Consider the following 21,783-nt stretch of genomic DNA (forward strand, 5'->3'; position numbering starts at 1 on the left):
TAGGAATAGGCCTTAACCCTGAGGTCGTGCATGGTGAAAGATAATATCACAAGACGTTATGCCTACAATACTGTATAATAAAGTCTTTGTAGGAGTATAAACAACCATACAAATGCGAGTCGGAGTTACCCACAGACGGTTCTGCACAAATTTAAGAAACAGTATATTACGTTATAAATAACTAAGGAATTCGAATAGTCAAAAAAGCTCGGTAAATACCCGAACTCGTATTTTTTTTGAGTAGGTAAGTAATACTTATATTTTTTATGACATACTTATCTATTTTTATGGAACACATATTTTTTATGATTTAATTACAAATGTATGGTTTTCAGATTTTTCCCTGTACTTGTAGAATAATTATACCTTTGACCGTATCGAAGTATTAAATTTAGCAAGTTATTGCTAACTTTAATACTTCTATACGGTCAAAGGAATGTACCCTATAAATTTTGATTCCCTTGATAGTGCCGAAATATATGTTTCTTGCGACATAGATAACCGATTCTTTTTTTTACGTGAACATAGAAGTTTGATTTTTTTCTCAGCATAAAGTTTTAATTTTAAGTTCCCCAGGAAGGCACAGAGTCATGACAGATAGATAGATGTACAGCAAAGTCAACCTAAAACCGTTCCGTTTTACTCTAAATATAATTATTTAATATGTGATGTATCCTAGTGGTTAAGGTACTCAAAGTGTTCCATTTGCTTAACTGATTTGCTGTTAAAGGAATTCCTTCCTTTCTGGATTTACTCGTACATTCATCAGTACCTTATAACCCACCTACCTTATAACATTTTAGTGGGATCAACTATGGTCAACAGGATAAAACAGATTAAATGGAGATCCGGGTGGTGACATCGCAAGGTCAGCAATATAATTTATTGAAAAGGTAAATTCTCATTTCAATTACAATAATTAAATAAAAATATCCCTATTAACACATTGTATATTGTTAAGGAAAAGACTTGAAATAAATATTATTTATATCTAACCCAATTCAAAATCAAAGGAGGAGGTCTCTATTCCACTGTATTTTTTTGAGCTTTTCTTTGTTACCTCAGGACTTTGTAAGTTTTTAATCGATTTAGATAATTATTCTTTCGTTTGTAACGGTATATTTCCCGAATGGTAAAATTTTAGATCAGGTCAAGAATTATAGAAGGGATTTTAGAGATATCGAGGGAACTCTGAAAATATTATAGGCACTCCTGAGTCCTGCAGCGATTTGAGAATTATTAAAGTAACATTTTCTTTCAAAAAGTAGTTTGGTCAAGTGAAACCGATAATGGGCACAACGGATGGCTACCGAAACAACACAATAATACGTATAACAGACAGTGCTTAAATTAAAAATGCACATTAACGTTAGAGGCCGGCATCAAACTCGGTCTCCTCGAAAAGGAAGCCGATGCCTTACCCTACCATAGCCTAGTCTATCATTTTTTGCAGTTACATAATATGTTATGGACTGTGGTTAATAAATGCACCATATCTACTCGTATATACAACGTGTAACCGAATTACGAAATACTGTTGTAGGGTGCATAAGTATGCTTCACACGGAATCATCCTGTAAAAATATGAAATCAAAAGAAGCTTATGTATTTTTCCATACAAACTAATTCAAAATATTTTTAGTGCTTACTTTTGACAACCCTATTGAAGATAAAAGACACGACACGTACTCATACATAGTACCTACGCTACAGGACGTGTGCCTAATAAAGCGGCAGGAGTCACTTGATTTTAATTTTGCATGTGATGCTAGGGCTGTATCCGATTTTTCAGTAAAAACTATGGGAGTGGTTTACTTAAAAACTCTTAGCGTTTCGGTTAAGCAGATAAGTCTTAGCGGCACTACGTAATGTACCTCTAAAGCCTGTGGAGTCTATTCAGTTTTCATTTACACGTTGTATATTATATTTTTTCTTTACAATTTCAATATCTTAACAAAAAGCCGTAATATTAGTAATTACTGACTAAGCTATTCAGTTTAAAACCGTAACAAAAGCTGCAATTTCTTCATTACAATTACATAAAAATGCCATAACGTTAAGCTTTTACATCTTTAATTAAGCAGAGCGGTACTAAAATGTTTGGAATTAAAATTTGAGCACAGTACGCACAGTGTATAGCTTTTTATTGAAATACATCAAAATAAGTGTTTATTTATACAAAAGAGTAAAATGTTTACGATCCATTCTGTCCCGAGTAGCCTTTGGTCAGTATCAATTTAGAACAAATTGAGGCATTAAATTTTATTTTTATAGGCTTTTTGTTTGATGACTGGGGCGGTATTGATTTTTTACCACGTCCGCTTTTTATTTAGATAATTCGTGTTTATGTACGTATAGCCTTATTCTTTTTTTTTATCTAAATTTGAACAAGTGTTTTTTAATCTATCTCTTACATTAATTATATTTAAAAACAAAAATAACCAATAAATAACCTGTGTGCATTTATGTACACGCGTTAGAAGTTCTTTGGCGTAAAAATGTTTAAAAAAAATTTATCTTTCGCCTTATTCTACGTTTGTAGAAAGAACGACACTAACAATAGGAAAAAGGTATTTAATTCATTGAAAGTTTTATTATAACGCATTATCTAGTTAAATCAAGCTTATTTAAATATCACATAAAAAAAAATAAAGAAATGGACTAGTAAACATAATTAAATTGGTAATACTAATAGACTCATTATCGAACAACAAAGTTTAAAATTTGAAATTTTTGTACAATTGAACCAATTGAATCACCGGGATCAGCCCGCAGACTTAGACAATTGAAAGTGTCCACTGTCAAAACTTACAGCTAACTTCAGGGTGTCAGTTTTTTGTGACGGTGTGCACGCGCATCGTAAAAACTTTTAATTACTTACTTTAGATAACTCTTAAATGACAATTCTTAAAAAGGAAAACTTTTTAAAAATCTATCTCTCTATATTTAATAAATATATAATAAGGTCATTTTTCTTTGTATTATAAAATTATGTTGAGTATAATACCACGGGATAATATTTTTACAGTTGGTTTTCATTTTACTAACAACGTAATTTCTCCTAAATGTGGGGTTCTAACTTCTTGTTGTTTTGGTTTAAGCATTAAAAAAAAAAAACTAAAGCCTGGTTTTTCTATTATTATCACCTCAGTAACAGTAACCAGATTTCGTATGCAAGAAGTATTGTACCTATATAATATTAATTAATAACTAACTAACTAATATCATAGAATTAAATAAAACTAACATCATAGAATTAAGTTGACGGCCGATTGGGGCAGTTTGCAGCGACCCTGCTTTCTGAGTCCAAGGCCGTGGGTCCGATTCCCACAACTGGAAAATGTTTGTGTGATGAGCATGAATGTTTTTCAGTGTCTGGGTGTTTATATGTATATTATAAGTATTTATGTATATTATTAATAAAAAATATTCATCAGTCATCTTAGTGCCCATAACACAAGCTACGATTAAATTGGGGCTAGATGGCGATGTGTGTATTGTCGTAGTATATTTATTATTTATTTATTATTTATTATTAAGTAAAAGATTAAATTCTATGATTCTATTTTAAGTATTATATCAGTAAGAGATTGGAACCGAATTGGTAGCAGAGTTACTGCAAACAGACCTGTACGTTTAAAAAATGTGATTATATTGGGCCTACTTGAAATAAACTAATTTAGAATTAAGAAAACTCACACTGTATCAATATATTGAATCAATGGAATCATGATGAATTTCGAGTACTAAGTATATTTTCATTACACAATCTGAAAGATGATAATTAATAATAATTATTCAATGAACGTGCATTAATTACTGTAATTACCTGTTACTTACAATAATCGAGACCATAAATATGATCTTATTTGCATTAATTTTCGATAAACGTGTAACATAGCAAGCAATAATTACGGTATGCATTGTTTATCTACGAGGTGAAAAAAAAACAGATGACAGAAATGATAAATAAATAAACTTTTATTGACCATAATGTTGCCTTAACGTCTAAAGTACCAAAGGCACTGACAATGTATTGACGGATTTAGAAGGATCTGTTTATTCATCCCTTACCAAAGCACAAAGCATACATTAATTCCGGAAAAACCTAATTTCACGCAGCCGGAAAGATACCTTTCACAAACGGTACATTAGAGTAAAAAGCGCTTTTAGCGCCTCATGGTTGCAATGACTCTTTTAAAAAGTTTGTAGTTTACACTATGAAAGTAATAATACAGTTATTCTTTAAAAGCGAAACTAAAGAGAAACAAATAAAATATATTAGAATTTAACATAATCAGCACCTCCAAAATAATATTTATTTATCACATATAAGAATGTGAACTATCACCCTCAGCCTATTAACATCCTGGTGCTACGTAGAGGCCTCGTCTCTACTCATCTCAAAGGTTTAAGACCCAGCACGCTGCTCCTGGGTAAGTGGGATTTATTATTATGAGTGTAACAGGAAGGCTCAAAGTTACTCAAGGGCGATGGAGATAGGTATACTCGGAGTATCTCAACGTGTGTTGTTGTGTTTCAAGTGGCGAAGCTAAAATGTCAATCGCCACATAGCTTGGAGAACCTATGGACTTTGAGATTCGAAGGTGCTGGAATGGCGACCTCGGACTGGTAAACGTAACGTTGGTTGATCCGCGATGTAAATAGGATACATAAATAAGAATCCCAGAAGTGGCTCGATCGAATACGCACCGGAGCCTGACGTCGACGTACCAGCAGTGGACGTCGTTGACGAAGATGATGATGGAAAGAAAATTCCAATACGTTACAATTTTTTGTTCGAATCAGGAACGTGTTTGTGTTTCTAAATAGAACATACTGTAACTAAACCAACTGGTTCCAAAACCAATTTGTTAAATAATATTGGCACATGATCATCCAGAGGCTAAGACCCCAACCTTCTTGGTCCCATAATAACTCAAGTCTTTTAGAGCGCCAGAAGCAACGAGTTCACAAGACTAGATTTCCTTAAATGGCATAAAAATAGGATCTAGATAACCACTAGATCCCATTATAAACATAATCTCCGTCTCCTCATCATTCAATACTTCATAGCATATTCAACTTCATCTCCCTACTGCAGGCATTCATATCTCCGTTAAACGGCATAGTGGATTCACTATTATCACTCCTTCCTCTTAGTACAGGAAGAAGTCTTTAAGGTACCAATATCTCTTATTGAAATAATGGTAGTTGCGAGCCCCAACTTACGCATCGCAACGGTGGACTCCTACCCGATCTCGGACTAGAAACAAGTCGATAGTAGTCGCAGGGCGAGGCGGGCCTAATGCATAATTGACAAATTAACTGTTAAAATGTATTTATTTTATAATGCCATGATTTAGTACGTCTCTAAACTTAATTATTGAGCCAGGTTTAATCGAATTTGGTTATGAAATAAAATTATGAGGTCTGATTTTCTCTCGATATTACGTTCTTTAAATTTATACTGTAATTTTAATTTTTAATTCGATATTGTATATTAAGTAATACTAATTGTTGTTTTAAATGTATTAATATGGGCTTTGCCTGAAATAAAGAAATTATTATTTAGCGAGTAGGATAGATTCGTTACAATACTCACTAGACCACCACGTCATAATGTGTTCATAGGCGTGTAAACTCTAGCAATCTGCTTAAGGGCCAGCGTGATGGACTCGTTGTATGAGAGCACACGTGCTCTGTAGTGGGTCGGTGATGGGTTGATAACGATGATGATGATAAACCAATAGACAACGAGATAGGTAGGTATGTATAAATACGAAATCGCACGCATATGCTATTACCTCAAATCTGTGCCAATACGTGCCGGTATATTTCTAGCAATGGAAACGGCAATATACTTGCGATCCGAGGAAATATACTGCTTGCATTACCGGCTGTGTCTCGGAAGACACATTGCCGGCCTATACGAACTCCATCTATCTCCTTTTAGCTCCTTTTATACAAATCGTGCGACTTTGGAATAAGGGAATATTTTAGGGTACTTCAATGAAGATGATATTTTATGTATGGCGTATTAAGGGTTGAATCGATTTTATAAGGGATCTGTATTTATGATAAAGCATAAATCACTCAGCAATTCTTATTTTTTGTGAGATAATACATTTTGCTCTTTATTTGCGTTGATTCAAGTAGAACAAACGAATTGAAATAAATATATATTCTCATTTTAAATATTGATATAGATATACAACGTGTAATTAAAAAGCGAAATAATACTTGACAGGCTTTAGAGGTACATTATGTACTATCTCTGAGACGTATTTGTGAAACCGAAAACCTTATAATTTTTGAGTAAACCACTGCCATAGTTTTTACTGAAAGAAATCAGAAACCTTACTTTACATGGGCACGCGTCACATAGCGTAGGTACTTTGCCCATGTCGGTCTTTCATCTTAATAGGGTTGTAATATAAGTAAGCAGAATGTTTTGAATTCGTTATATATTTATACAGCGTGATTCTTTATAAAATATATTTATGCATCCTTCAACATTGTTTCGTAATTCGGTTACACGCTGTATACTTTGTAAGTGTTTATAGCCTAGAGGTTATAGCTTCAGCTTCTCTTTGGTCTGACTTCGGTTTCCGGCACCCACCTTTAACTTTATGGAATTATGTGGGTTTTTAATATAAGCTATTAAAATATCACTTGCTTTAATAGTGAAGGAAACCGGCTGAGAGTACCCTATATATATAGACGTGTGATGTCTATCATTCTGAATTTGGTCAGCGTGTTGGACTAAAGCCTAAACCCTTCTGAGAAGAGACCCGTGCCTTTTAGTGGGCTTGTAATTGGTTGATAACTATTATGATGACGCTACTTTGTCCAAGAGTAAATCATAATTAATGGACAAACCATCATTGATATTTGATTATTTTTCCATTAACTGGCGCAAACTACCTCACTACAGAAATAAGGTATATAGAGCTGATACCCAACACTCCAATGCAAAGCTACTTCAATGCAGATTGTTGGGATTTTATAGAAAAAACGTGGCCTAATACGAATCACATGATTTTAAAATAGCATTTCATGTATATTTCGCGGACGTGCTCCGGAAACCCAAGTGGATATGGTAATCATAGGGGTGAAACGAAAATTGTGGAAACGTCAAAGAATGGAAATCACTGTAATTTGTTGCGCCCAGTCCGCGGAACAACAATTTCCTGCCCTATTTGTAATATCGACTCAGCGTGGGTTCAACTTGCCAATTCCGACGAGCGTCGTAACAAACCAAAATTTGGAAAACCTGCCAAATTTTCGGAAAATTTGGATGTTTTCCACATGAAGTTTAACATCTAAGCCCTCTTCCACGACCTCCATCATTCCATGGTCTTAGAAGTGGGAAGTTCCAGATTTGATCCATCGCAGGGACAATTTGAGAATTTTTAATTTCTGACTTTTCGCCGTCTAGTCTAGTCTGGCTTCGGCCGTGATCTCTACCAACAAAGCGGTGTCTCCAAACGATTTAGCGTTTTGGTACGATGCGGAGTAGAAACCGATAAGAAATATAACTATATCAAACAGGTTAGTCCGCTACCATTTTAGACTGAATCATTTGTGCTGAGTTGGCTAAACTTATTTGGATGTCATATTTTGTATAATATATATTTCAAAACTTTCCAAGTCATGGAATAAGCGAAAAGAAATGTTTTATGTCAAAATACCATCTTTGACTGCTCTATTTATGCGAAAATAGCTAAACGTATTTTGGTGACATACTAGATATAAAAGGTCTTGGAATAAAAACAAATAATTATTTCTACCAAAACATTTAAAAAATCCCGAAAAACGCAACACAAGACGGCCTTGCTGGCTATTTTTAAAGCTAAATACAACTATAGGTAATTACTATGTTAATTTTAAGCACAATCAAACACTTGATGTTTCCGGCTAAACGTGCCGATTTGGCTTACGTGATAACGACAGTGTTTATAGTCCAAGAGCTGGCTGTAAGTAAAATACAAATTGAAGAGCAATCCAGATAGGGACTACCTATTCATTAAAGTAGGTCATCATCATCATCTCAGCTAATTGACGTCCACTGCTGGACATAGGTCTTTTGTAGGGAGTTCCACAATACACGGTCCTGGGCCGCTTGCCTCCAGCGGCTCCCAGTTACTCGCCTGATGTCATCTGTCCACCTCGTTGGGGGCCGACCTACGCTGCGTTTACCGGTGCGGGGTCGCCATTCCAGCACCTTAAGACCCCAACGACCATCGGTTCTCCGAGTTATGTGTTCCGCGCATTGCCCAGCTTCGCGACTCGCTGAGCTATGTCGGAAACTGTAGTTCTTCTACGGATCTCCTCAGTTCTGATTTAATCACGTAGAGATACTCCTAACATAACTCTCTCCATCGCCCGCTGAGAAACTCTGAGCCTTCTTATGAGGCCCATAGTTAGCGACCATGTCAAAGTAAAGTAGACCATGTCAAAGTAAATAGTACTATAAGGCAATAGCATAACACTTTTACCTTTCGGACCAATTTTTCAATCGTTAATTAAACCCAGAAACCCGATAAAAACGACTAATATTAAAAAAAAAAAACTGTTAAACGTTAAGTTGATACGTGTGTGTATGTATCGATAAGTACCTACTGCATTACTTTATTCTCTGCTCTGCCGGCCCCAGTATGCGCTGGATATATTTTGAAACAGTATGCAGACGCTGTGGTTTTTTAAATTCTAGAAAGGCTTGCCCATGGTGACTATCATGCCTGATGGAAAGCAATGTTTAGGTTAGAGCGCATTTCCTAGAAATTACCTATTCATACTTACGATATGCGCTCATGTTGTACGTGAAAAGAAACAGACGACGGAAGATTTTTCCATACCTCCGGTTTATTATAAACGTGGATAAAAAACGCATCATCGTCTCGCGAACTACTCTCTCTACATTTACCGTGGGTCTTATCTAGCGAATTTGTCCCTAGAGCCGAAGGTTGTTTCGTAGCTAACCAAGAATTACACTGGAACTTGGTAGTCTGTAGTATTGTTCTCAAGAAACTTTTATAACCCCACAAGGGACGTTAACGACATGTCTATTAACCCTTTTACTTTGAAGGTACATACTAGTTAAAAATGATAGCCTAGCCTAATGATAGCATTGTGGTTACAACTTCAGCCTCCTTTTCGGAGGAACCGAGTTCGATCGCCGAGTTATGTGTGTTTTTAAATATCACTTGATTTAACGGTGATATAAATCATCGTGAGGAAAACTGCATGCTTATGAGTTTTCCATAAATATCTCAAAGGTGTGAAGTCTACTAATACTTTTTTTTTTATTCCACTACAAGTTAACCCTTGACTGCCATCTTACCTGTTGGCAAGTGATGACGCCGTCTAAGATTGTAGCGGGCTAACCTGTTAGGGAGAATGGTAGTCTTAATCGGTTTCTGCGCGACATCGCACCGTAACACCAAGTCGCTTAGCGGCACATCTTTGTTTTTAGGGTGGTAACTAGCCACGGCCAAAGCCTCCCACCAGACCAGACAAGAGAAGATTCAGAAATTATAATTTTCCAATAAGCCCCTGCTGGGAATTGAACCCGGGACCTCCAGTTTAAATTTACAGCTCTCACCGTTGCGCCAGGGAGGTTCGCAATACACACTTGGACTAAAGCTTAATCTTGGTGGAGCTTGTTTACGGCCCAAACTCTTAAAATACGTCAATATAAACTTGTCATTCAATATTATAGAATGTCGCAATCTTCAGAAAATTTATTAATAATTTATTTATTACAAATCAACAAGTAAAATTAGAAATTTTCAAAAAACTTTTAAACTGTTGAATATTTTATTCACTTTGCCATTCACAATTAATCCGTTTGAAAACATTGGAAATAAATAATCCTAATTGATTATGATATTTGCCACTAGCTGGCGTATAAGTCAAGAAGCGTGGAGTACATGTCATGTACTTACGACCAATCCAAATTGTTATTTTAAAATAAAGGAAACTATACAGATGTCTGACGTAAGCGTTACTTCCGTCAGAAAAAAATCTGAGTTACTCCCTAATCGCGCCTTGAGAAGTTTTACTCCAAAAACAAAAACAAAAAGAGGTTTAGTTACATGCTACCTACATCCCTAAATGGGTACTACACGGGACCTGACTGGAACGCTAAATCCCTTCGCGGTACTTCTTTTTCTTCGTTTGTCCAGTTCAATCCATTTTGACTAACTTTTTCTTATTTTTTCGCTTCATCGTTTCTAATATGGTTCGCATGTGTCCAGTTTCCAAATTCCTAACCATCTTTAAAAATGGACACCCTTATGGTAGGATATTCATTGACTCAATCTCTATAGGAAAGCGTGATCTGCTTGAGGCTGCACCTTGAAAGTGTCTGCCAAAGTGTGTTTGTTTACTTGATTGTTTGTTGTTTTAACTTGTCACAGGCGAAGCCTATCATCAGAACAGATCGTAGCGAAAGTTCTGAATTTATTGACCCAAATTGATGTTGTTTGATTCTGGGGATCGATACCAGGACTTCCCATTTAAAATCATCACAGTGCACACCACTGCGCCGGGGACGGGTGGACGGACCAGGGTGACGTATGAAGAATATTTATTTGAATTATTCAACCAACCAAAACCCAAAGCCAATGTATTATTTATTGGATTTACATTTAAATACATTAAAATTCATTGAAAGTTTTTGAGACCACGCACAGTTGTAACAAATTGTTCTTTAAAACAAGTGTCTCCTAATTCTGAAGTTTGTTTCAACTTTCCCGGTTGTTTTCCCATTCCGATGGACATAAATTATGAAAACTTGATAGATGCTACCGCATTACTTTGTAATATAGTATTTTTTTTATATAACTATACATTGTCTATCGATCGCTATGTAGCGATAAGGCCGCCAAATTGAATATTTTTTGTTAATTTTTTACTTATAATTTGTTATGTTTATGTGGTGTACAATAAAAGTGTATTCATTCATTCATTCATTCATTCATCGTTTTCTACTATTTCTTTGTAAGGCAAATATGGCATTAGCTTTGCAATTTTAAATTGTATTGATTGATTTTGAACGAAAATGTCTACGTTGGAGTAACCGCCGTGTTTGCCCATATCACCACGCTGGGCAAACGGGTTGGTGATCGTAGCAAATAGTAGTAGTAGCACAAACACTGCCGCCTGTTCTTTGTTATTTTCGCATAGTGACCTCGTAAGTCACCCGCGGAAAGAGGAGGGATGGTGGCAACGGTATTCTGATCTTCCGCCACCTCACGGCAGATCAGGATACAGTCAATAAAATCAATGTAATCCAAAGGTAATAAAAATGTTTTATATAAAATTAGCTGGGGTTTTCACGATTAAGTATCCATTGCCGGGCAAATCGTTTATTCGTCGCTCGAATTAATGCGCCGCGCCGCCGCGGTCTCCATAGAAGCACGGCGATTGAATGCATCTGTCGTTACTTGTGTGCAACAGCACACAAGGAAGTTCTGGTGTGTAGTGATATAATCGCGTGCGTGCTTACACAATATTTGGCTCTTTCTATGTGTGCGAGTTTTCCAGGTTTCCAGTATAGGGGTTTCGCTTGTGTGCAAATCTTAAAAGCACTACGGAAACACTTCTGCTTACGGAAATTTGAAATTCAAATGTATGCTTTGTTTTTTTATAAGCACAAGTAATTTGCTTTGTTTGTTATTGTTTTAAACGGCAATAATTCTTTTTTGTAGTTAAAAAATTTATCGATGAATTTTATTACATTCAAGGTCTTTAGAAATTTATAAGTACCTAATTTGTTCAAAAAGTATATTAAAATAACCAAATTAAAAGTTGCCGAATTATGTTAAATAAATTATTAACGTATACCAGGTGCCATTGGTAACTGATGAAGTAATATTCTTCAAATGACAACTTTTAATAGCATTTGTGTACTAAGAAAATATTACGGACATATTTTGACTATGATATTCTCATTATCGCTGGCGATCGCTCAGCGCCATTATTGTTTACCTTTTACCTTCTGTCATAACAACTTATATTCACCGAATTAGAATTAATTACTGTTTTTTTCGTTTGCTGTACGGTTGTTTGTAAATAGTTACAATTATTATTGTTAACATTAACCTTTGTGACAGTGTACTATTTGTAAATGATTGTGAGGAATATTCTTAGTGTAAGAAAGTTCTTATATTCGGCGTGTGATCTGATGGTTCAGTGTGCTTGGAAAATGTAGGTAAGTTTAGAGCTAATTCTTAACTAACGTTTAATTGAGATTATTCGTAAAGGAAGGAATGCACCTACAAGGAGCGGCACGTAAAAAGAGGTCTGACTGACTTACAGAAACAGGCGAATAGCAGTGATCAATGTTTTGTTTCATTATTTATTTATAATAATACCTATGTTTGTTTATTGTTTACACTAAAAAACATTATTTAATGTAATTGCCGCAATGGCAGACAATTTTAAAAACTCGCTAGTCGGTCGTCTCAGAGCTTACTATACCTACTGGAAATAGGATATGATGAGAAGATCTACATGGGTATCACAAACAATGTTAGGTTAGGTACCTACTCACAAATAAAATTATACAGTAACATCAAAATAGCATGTTCAATACCTATTTTTTTTTTATGCATACCCTGACCGAAAACCCTATGTACGCCACTGGGTGTAAGTATGCCACTTTTATAGAGTTACATATTTATTCCGTTTGCCATGGAGACCTTGGGGCCATGGAGTCTTAGTGCAAAAAAAAACATGCGAGACATTTCACCGCGGTTAATTGCCTCATCTAGTGACAGAAGGGCTGGGCTCATTTTGTCTGCAAATAATAAGCCTCGGTGTTCAGTGCGGAAAGTCAGCTAGATTTTTAGGCCCCATTCAATGTAAGCATTGATGGCCTTAACAGTCATCATCATCATATCAATAAATTACCGGCCCACTACAGAGCACGGGTCTCCTCCGGACTTAAGGCGGTTGTCCACCACGCTGGCCCAGTGCGGATTGGTGGATACCGTTACAGTAATAACAATAAATAATAATAAATAAATACTACGACAATACACACATCGCCATCTGGCCCCAAAGTAAGCGTAGCTTATGTTATGGTTACTAAGATGACTGATGAATATTTTATGAATAATATACGTAAATACTCGGACCCCGAAAGTGAAATCGACTTCCTTCCCACTGGGCTAACCTAAAATAATCTGTGTCTAAAATAATCGAATAAAAAATTTTTCCCGCCATTGCATTGTATTCAAATAAATGGCAAATGGTTGTAAATCTTAACTGTCGGAATTCTAAGTTCCCACAGTTTTGTATAATATTATTTAACTGTGTTAATCAAAAAAGGTTATTTTTAAAATCTTGATTGACATAGACAACTCCATGTTTTTAAAGTATATATGTATATTTATATTTCCTTGGTCGGCGTAGGAAAACAGCGTGATGAAACCTGCATGCCTGAGAATGCCCAATAATGGCATGCCTCAAAGGCGTGTGAAGTGTACAAATTCGCAAAAGTCCAGATTTCTCTTCAAAGGCAATGGTGTACTTTGAGACTCTTGTAGTGGACGGGTAAGGATTTGATAATAATGAATGATACTGATATAAAAAAACTTAAGCCTCACGCCTGATTTAATACTAAATCTTATTCAAAACCTTTTATTTTGTTTTTATAATCTTTTAATACAACTTATAACTTCAGTTATTACGAGTAATTTTTACGGCGCAGGGGGCAGCGACACTGCTTTTCGTGTCCAATGCCGTTTGATTCCCACAACTGAAAAAAATGTTTGTGTAATGAACATTAATGTTCTTCAGTGTCTGGGTGTTTATCTGTCAATTATAAGTATTTATGTATATCTTCTATCTATATATAAAAAAGAGAAAGTGTGTGGGTATGTTCCATATAGGCTCCGAAACGGCGATTTCAATAAAACTTTCAGGGAATCTCCGGATTCACCTAACGAGTAATCCTTTAAAGTTTGGTGACGATCGAAGCACTCTTATTTTTGAACTGTCAAATACAGCTTTTATTTACTTTGATGATATTCTATTGTTGGTGTACATGGGTGTAGATCACCCGCTCGAGAAGAGAATAGAAGAGAATGAATACGGAGAGAAATAAATGATTTAATATATTATGAGACTTAAATTAAAAATTTAATGATGTAAGGCCGGCGAAGCGGGCGAAGCGGGCTGGGAACGCTAGTTATTCATCAAAATATTCGTCAGTCATGTTGGTACCCATAACACAAGCTAAGCTTACTTTGGGGCTCGATGTGCATTGTCGTAGTATATTTATTTATTTTCATTCTAAGTAACAGTATACTAAACTCTAGAACGTTAACTATTTTAAATAAAATAAATTACGTTTTATTGCAAATATATTCGAATAAATAAAATTTATGGTACAGGGTTTTTTTATTTACTGTGTCAAACATCTTCTTCTTCTTCTTCTTCTGGGCAGTTTCCGCACGTAAGCGCTTCGCTTGTTGTACGTGAAATTTCCCAATGTTGCTCGCTACTCCAGCCATCCAAGCTCGTTCCAGAATCCCAGCATGCCGCCCAGGTTGCTGAGGATTTCTGGGATAGTGGCTGGTGATCCCAGGTAGATCTCGCGTTGCTCTGTCACGCCCGTGCACTCCAGCATCACGTGCGTAGGTGTTTCATTCTTCTCCATGCATGCTCTGCAAAGAGGACTGTCGGTGACACCTATAATGGAAAGATGTCTGTTTAAGGAGCTATGTCCTGTTATGAGTCCCACCACCTTCCTAAGTTTGCTTCTATCCAGGCGGAGTAGTTTGTTAGTTAGGTGTTGGTTTAGGTTAGGGAAAGCTATTTTGGTTTGTTTACAATCTTTTGCATTGGCCCAAAGTAGGGAATGCTCCCTATGTGTTTGTTCATGTAGCCATGTTTTGTACTCACTGAACGGAATCGGTACGATCGGTTCTGGTCCTACTACCTTCAGTGTTGTGGCTTGGCGAGCTAGTGAGTCCGCCGCTTCGTTGCCTGGGTTCCCGTCATGCCCTTTGACCCACCTTAGGGTGATGTCATTAGAGGCAGCGAGTGTTTCCAGGGCGTTGTGGCAGTCGTATATGAGATTAGAGGTTGTGCTGCTGCTGGCCAGGGAACGGAGAACCGTTTGGCTGTCAGAGTTTATGATTATTTTATTGTTCATTACCTTTCTGTTTGTCATCGCTATGGCTGCGGTGGTGATGCCGACGCACTCTGCTTGGAAGACAGAATTGTTCTTACCAAGTGGGTAGCTGATCCTCATGTTTAGCTCCGGGCATACTATACCGGATCCTGTGCCTGTTTTGCTTTTGGAACCGTCCGTGTATACTTCGATGGTGTTTTGTTCTTTTTTACTACTTTGTTCTTTTCCTATGTTTATTTTGTATTGCCTGTCTAATATGTAGCGTTTGCTAATTTTGTCGCATTTCCACTCTAGTTGTGGTTGTCTTTTGTACGCCTCTTCCAGGATTTTGGTGTGTGCTGTGCTGGTGTTCTTCCAGAGTCCTGAGGCTTTGAGTCTCAGGGCTGCAAGTGTAGCCTCCTTTTTGATATATAAGTGGAGCGGCGGGATGTCCAGTATGGTTTCAAGCGCCGTTGTTGGTGTCGTGCTCATGCCGCCAGTGATGGCTAGGCATGCTTGTCGTTGAAGTTTTTGTAGTTCTAGCTGGGTGGTTATGAGTTCTGTTCTTGGCCACCATATGAGTGCAGCATATGTCAGAGTACTCCTTACTACTGCTAGGTAAAGCCAGTTCATTATTTTAGGTTTTAGTCCCCAAGTTTTACCTAGCATGCGTTTACATTGGTGTAGTATAATAGTTGCTTTGTTTGTTTTGTCTTCTATGTGTCTTTTCCAGCTGAGCTTACTGTCCAAGGTGACTCCTAGGTATTTTACTTCATTAGACAGGGTGAGGTTCGTGTTGAACAGGGTGGGTAATTTTGGTATGTCCGGTTTCCTTTTGTTAGTGAAGAGAACCAACTCTGTTTTCTTAGGGTTTACTGAAAGATCGTTTTCCTTACACCATCTTTCAATTAGTCGCAGAGCTCTTTGCATGATTTCGCATAGCGTGCATTCTAGTTTACCGCTGATGAGAATAACAATATCATCTGCGTACCCTATAGTGTAAAATCCACTTGTGTTGAGCTTTGTTATAAGGTCGTCGACAACCAGGTTCCAGAGGATTGGTTATAGAACTCCTCCTTGTGGACAACCTCTGGCTACTATTCCCTTTGTAGTTCCGTTTATATCCACTTGTATTATTCTGTGCTCCAGTAGCGCTCTTATCCAACTGCGCAGTGTTGGGTGTACTTGGTAGCGTGATAGAGCTTTGTCTATGCTGTTAAAAGTTGTTTTATCAAAGGCTCCTTCGATATCGATGAAAGTTCCTAATGTTGATATCTTGTTTCCTAAGTCTCTTTCTATTTTGGTCACAACTGAGTGTAGCGCGGTTTCGGCTGATTTGCCTGTGTTGTAGGCGTGTTGGTTTGGGTGTGGGGGTAGGTCCCTCAGTGCACCATCTCTTAAGAATCGGTCCCCCAGTCTTTCTAGCGTTTTCAAGAGAAACGACGTCAGACTTATTGGTCTGAATGATTTCGGTAGGGTGTAGTCGCTTTTTCCTGGTTTTGGGAGGAAAATAACTTTGACTTCTCTCCAGGCCAGTGGTATGTATCTGTAGGCTATACAAGCCTTAAGCCAATATAGCTGTTAGCCAGGGTATCAGTTGGGTCTGGCCCCATTGTAGGAGTGCTGGAAAGATGTTGTCATTTCCTCCCGTCTTGAATGGGTGGAAAGTATTAATGGCCCATGTTAGTCTTTCTGGTGTGACTATTTTGTTTGCGAGGTTCCAGTCTTCTTCGCTGGGATGTCTTACTCCGTGATTGTTCCAGTCTGGTGCATTTACTATTTTACAGCCTGGGAAGTGGGTCTCATCATCAGTGTTTCGCTCATCTCTTTGTCGTTCTTTGTGTATGTTCCGTCATGTTTTTTCAATGAACCAAGTGTACGGTTATTGTCTCGGGCCAGAATTTTCCTGATTCTGGCAGCACCGTCACAAGATTCGATGCTGGTACAGAACTTCTGCCAGGAGTTGTTTTCCTTGTCTCTGATGCGTTTATTATATTGGTATTGGGCCTCCTTAAATTTGTCCCAGTCTAATTCATGTCTGGTGTTTTTGGCCCTGTTGAACAGTTGTCTCAGACGTTTCCGTAGTCTTTCCAAGTCGTGTCCCCACCAGTTGTGTTTTGGTGTTTGTTTGGTGTTGGTCGTTTTTAGTGGGCATGATTGCTCATAGCTTGTTGTTATATGTTTGGTAATTGTTATTACATTTTCCTCTATGTTATTGCAACTGTGCGTTTCAGTCGGTTTCACCGCGTCTGTTTTATTTTTTAGGAGTTCTCTGTATTTTTGTCTGTTGGTCTTCCTTGGATTTCTTTTAGGTATCCATTGCGTTTTTATTAGGTCCAGTTCGTAGCATATGCGTCTGTGGTCGGATAGTGTAGGCTCGTCGCTTACGTGCCAGTTTTTTACTTGGTCGCTGATCTCTATCGTCGCTAATGTTAGGTCTATAATGGTTTGGTATCTACTGGACACGAACGTTGGTTCGGTGCCCTTGTTTAGTATGGTTAGGTTAGTTGTTAATAGATAGGAGACAAGTTGCTCACCTCTTTTATTATTTGTCGTACTACCCCATAGGTTATGGTGTGCATTGCTGTCCACTGAGATGATGAGGTCCTTGTTGTTCACCTCGCAGTGTGTTATCAGGTCTGTTAGTTCTTTTGGTGGTATTTGTTGTTCAATTGGCATGTATAGCGACGCTAGCACCAGCGGTTTTGGTGTCGCGTTCATGCCTTGGTGGAGACCACTCTTTATGACGACTGCTGTCATGTCTCTGGAACAGTATTGTGTTAGTAGTATTGCAGAGATACATTGTGGAATGTAGATGCATGTTCTTGGTGGTTCGTTTACGCTGTTTGAAAAGATCTTACCGTTGCAGTTTCCAAATCCGCGTATGTTGTTGGCTCTGACCCATGGCTCTTGAATCAGGGCGACGGTGTCGGCTTCAACCTCCAGCTGTCTACGAAGGGTAGCCGTCGCAAGGTGTTTATGCTGGAGGTTGGTTTGGACGATTTTGATTATGGTGCCCTCTGCGCCGGTGGTTTCGCGGCGGGGGCTGTCGGGTCTACTGTGTTGGTGTTGGCTCTTTGCGGGTGGTCGGCCTGCCCCTCCGTGAGCAGCGCCTCAATGTTGTCGAGGACAGTGCTAACGGAGGGTTCTGGTGTCGTTTCCCGTACTCCACATGGCTCGTCTACTTCCATTCTTGGCCCAGGTGTTGCTGACGTTGCCTCCTGTTCGGGTGGTACGTCGCTTAGCCCTTCGTCCGTGAAGAAGCGTATGTAGATCGAGCCCGTGGAATAGGCGACTTTCCGGCCGCGTGCTAGGATGTTGGGTAGCTCTTCCTTGGGTATTCCTAATATTAGGAATACTCCAGGAGGGCTGCTGGTGGTCTTTTGGTAGCTGTACAGGGTCCACAGCGATACGTTGTACCAGGGGTTTTGCAGTGAGAGGACTTCGTAAAGGTGTCCAATCTCCGCATCGAAGTCGGGTACAAAAAGCCCTGACCTCACCCTGACCGGTATGTCGGATTGTTGTATCACTGTGAGCCCTGTTCCCACCTTTGGGGAAGTCAGTTTGGGAACAAGTTCCTTAAGCCAGGATAGGGCTCGGTCGTCATGGCACCACATTTTTAGGACGCCTTCGCTAAGGAAGGCTTTTCCCTCAAATGCCGGTGCGTATTTTGTTTGCCCTTGTACCCGAGGTTCAAAACAAATTGCGAAGATCGCCTTTTGTATTTGGCCTTGGATGTTGTTCGCTTCGCTTTGTGTTAAATCTAGCCTGGGTGCAGTTGTAATGGCAACACTCAGGTGTGCTTGTACTGCTTTGGCATAGGAGCCTCCCGCGTCGTGTGTTTGTTGGTGGTCAGTACGTGGTCTCTTGTGTTCGCCCCTTGGCGAGATTGTGTCGTCTAACCTGTTTCTTTTGTTATGTAGAGGGTCCGATGACGATTTGGCGTCGTTTCGGTTCCCTCCAGCTGTTCCACGGTTACGTTTCCTTTGTCGCGGTTTAAACCTTGAGTTAGGATGTTGTTGTTTGTTTGTTGTTGTTGTTGGTGTTGTTTTTGTGGAGGGTCGAGCGGTGTTGTTCCCACCGGAGCCCGTTGCGCTCTGCGTCTGGTTCGGGTTTCCAACGGGATCAAAATGATCGCCAGTGTACACTCCGTCCCTGACGGTAGATTGCCCAGCTTCGGTGGTGTTGGTGCTCGACGCTCCCGAGGTTTGTGTGTCAAACATAATGCAAAACTAAAGTGATTAAACTGTTACGTCAGTTAGGGGTTGGAAATTGTTATTCCGTAGGTACATTGTAGGTTTACTGCGTAGAATAAATTATAATAGATTGCTTCTATTTTTGTTAACATTTCAATGGGTTTTGAGGTTTACCTTTAATTATTGTTTTTATTTTATCTGTTAATGCCTCGCAGTGAACAGAGATGGCGCTGTTCATTTCATTCCAATGAATTAGCTTTGAAATAAATAATCAAATTCTTTAAAGAAATTTACCGATTTTCTACATAAACGTTATATACGGCCGACTAGCGCTGTGGGCAACGACCCTGCCTTCTGAGTCTAAGGCCGTGGGTTCGATTCCCACAACTGGAAAAGGTTTGTGTGATGAACATGAATGTTTTTCAGTTTCTGCCTGGGTATTTATCTGTATATTATAAGTATTTATGTATAGGTATTAAATATAGTCGTTAGTCATTTTAGTACCTATAACAGCTACGCTTATTTTTGGGGCTAGGTGTGATGTGTGTATTGTCGTAGTAGATTTATTTATTTTCTCATTAATGTCAATGAAAATGTAAAAATAAACTTATAACATATTTTATGAACATTTTATTAAATATATTTAAGAAGTCAAGTTACGCTTATACTTACACAATGCTTTAAAAAGTTCAATCTAATAAAAATAAGTAATGGAGTTTAAAATTTATACTAAGTTGTTATTGTAGACTAAGACTTTGAATATTAAATAATAACTTTTAAGTATACAAGTAACCTTGGGCCAAGAATAGAAACTTTTACTACTCGTGCATGAGCACAGCCAAAAAAACGCTGTATTAAATTTCATTTATGCACCCACTCGGCAGAAAGATGTGCGATGTTCTGAATCGAAACAGGTATACACTAAACTAAACTTTTTATATTAGTCATATTAACCCATTACTCATAAAAGTCTCCTTCCAACTTGAGTAGGTTTTAGACAGTATTCCACTTGACTACTACACACACGTTTATATTATAATGCATATTAAGGCCCAATATAAAATTAGCTAAAAAGGCGGGTTTGAAAGCACTGTAACTTGAAAATGGTGACATTAGAAAAATATATTTTTAAGACTAAAATTATTTCATCTCGCGGGTGGAAACACGATTTTATTACTTTTGTAGCATAAATAAATTCGAAACATAAAGCAGAGTATCTCCTTGAAGAAAAGTACGATTCACTCCAAAAATATAATATAAAACTTAAAATAGTAAAACGCATTTTTTCTCGCGCTCACTTTTTTCAATTAGTAAATATTTGTTTTTTTACTATTTATTTTCGCATTTACGACAGCACCTTAACTCGTTCTTATTGAAACTTAGCCAGTTTCAAAAAGAAAAAGGTTATCTTGTCGAGAACCTACTTATGTTGTTAACTAGCTTATGTTGCCGCCACTAGTTCGGTTTTTTGTATATCCTTGTCTCTTACGTAAGTAATATACAATCATCCAATCTTATTTTGTACGCCGCTTTAACCTAACCTAAATTATTTGTTTGTAAATAATGTTATGAGTACCGAAATTACATATTAATCAATATGGTTTAAGTTTTATAAATATGTGTAACATTTATTAAATTATAGTACTCTATGTTTCCACGAAATAAATTAACAAATAATATATTTTTTTTTTACAGAGGTTTTTTATTCTTTTACCAAAGGTGTTGGTGGTATCAAAAACTGGCCGTCTTCCAGCAAGGCAAACTATATCCTCGTTGCCTTGAAAAGAAATTCGACATAACAAGGGTTAGAACTTGATTGGGTCGGGACTGGTGAAGACAACGATAAAAGATCCCAAGACGGGCTTCCTTTATTGATTGTCCGCATTCAGATTACCGATGTTGATTTCAGGCTGGGTTTCATGCTTTCGGAGTAACCTTTACTCGTACTCGCCGATACTTTATCCGTAATCTACTAAAAGCTTCGTGCTGGCTCGGCTTTATTTATAAGCATAGAATTGAGAACAAACAGAATCCTATTTCAGCCATTAATGTATGCAGTGCATTGTGTCGAAAAAACAGTGAAAACGCACCACACACGTCTCACTTTACACTCGCGGAATGTTGCTACCATACAAACTTTATCTCATGTTTGTGAGCGCTTGGAACCTTGGAGGTAAAATTATTACTGTCAACTGCTAAATAGCATTAAGTGACTAACCGTTTGTTGGAGAAACCAAACTCAAAAATATTGAAACAAGTACGCGGTTTCTGTATATTCTTAACTCTGTGTTTGTAAGTAAATTAAATTTCTCGTTGGTCTAGTCGATCTTGGCATGCTTTTGTCCTATACTGATCTTCATTACCTAGCATGGACAGGAGAAAATTTTCATTCAAAATTCATTTATTTCAAGTAGGCCTAATATAAGCACTTTTGAAACGTCAAGTCTGTCTGTGTGT

The 21,783-nt window shown here is 37.7% G+C and overlaps 1 protein-coding gene across 1 annotated transcript in view; it reads right to left on the reverse strand.

Moving 5' to 3' along the window:
* The window catches only part of LOC120627246 (ATP-binding cassette sub-family G member 1-like), a 109,956-nt gene that overhangs the window by 31,938 nt on the left and 56,235 nt on the right, over nucleotides 1-21,783 (reverse strand). The gene's annotated exons all lie outside the window — the stretch shown is intronic.

Source organism: Pararge aegeria, chromosome 11, assembly GCF_905163445.1.
Source record: "Pararge aegeria chromosome 11, ilParAegt1.1, whole genome shotgun sequence".
NCBI lineage: Eukaryota > Metazoa > Arthropoda > Insecta > Lepidoptera > Nymphalidae > Pararge > Pararge aegeria.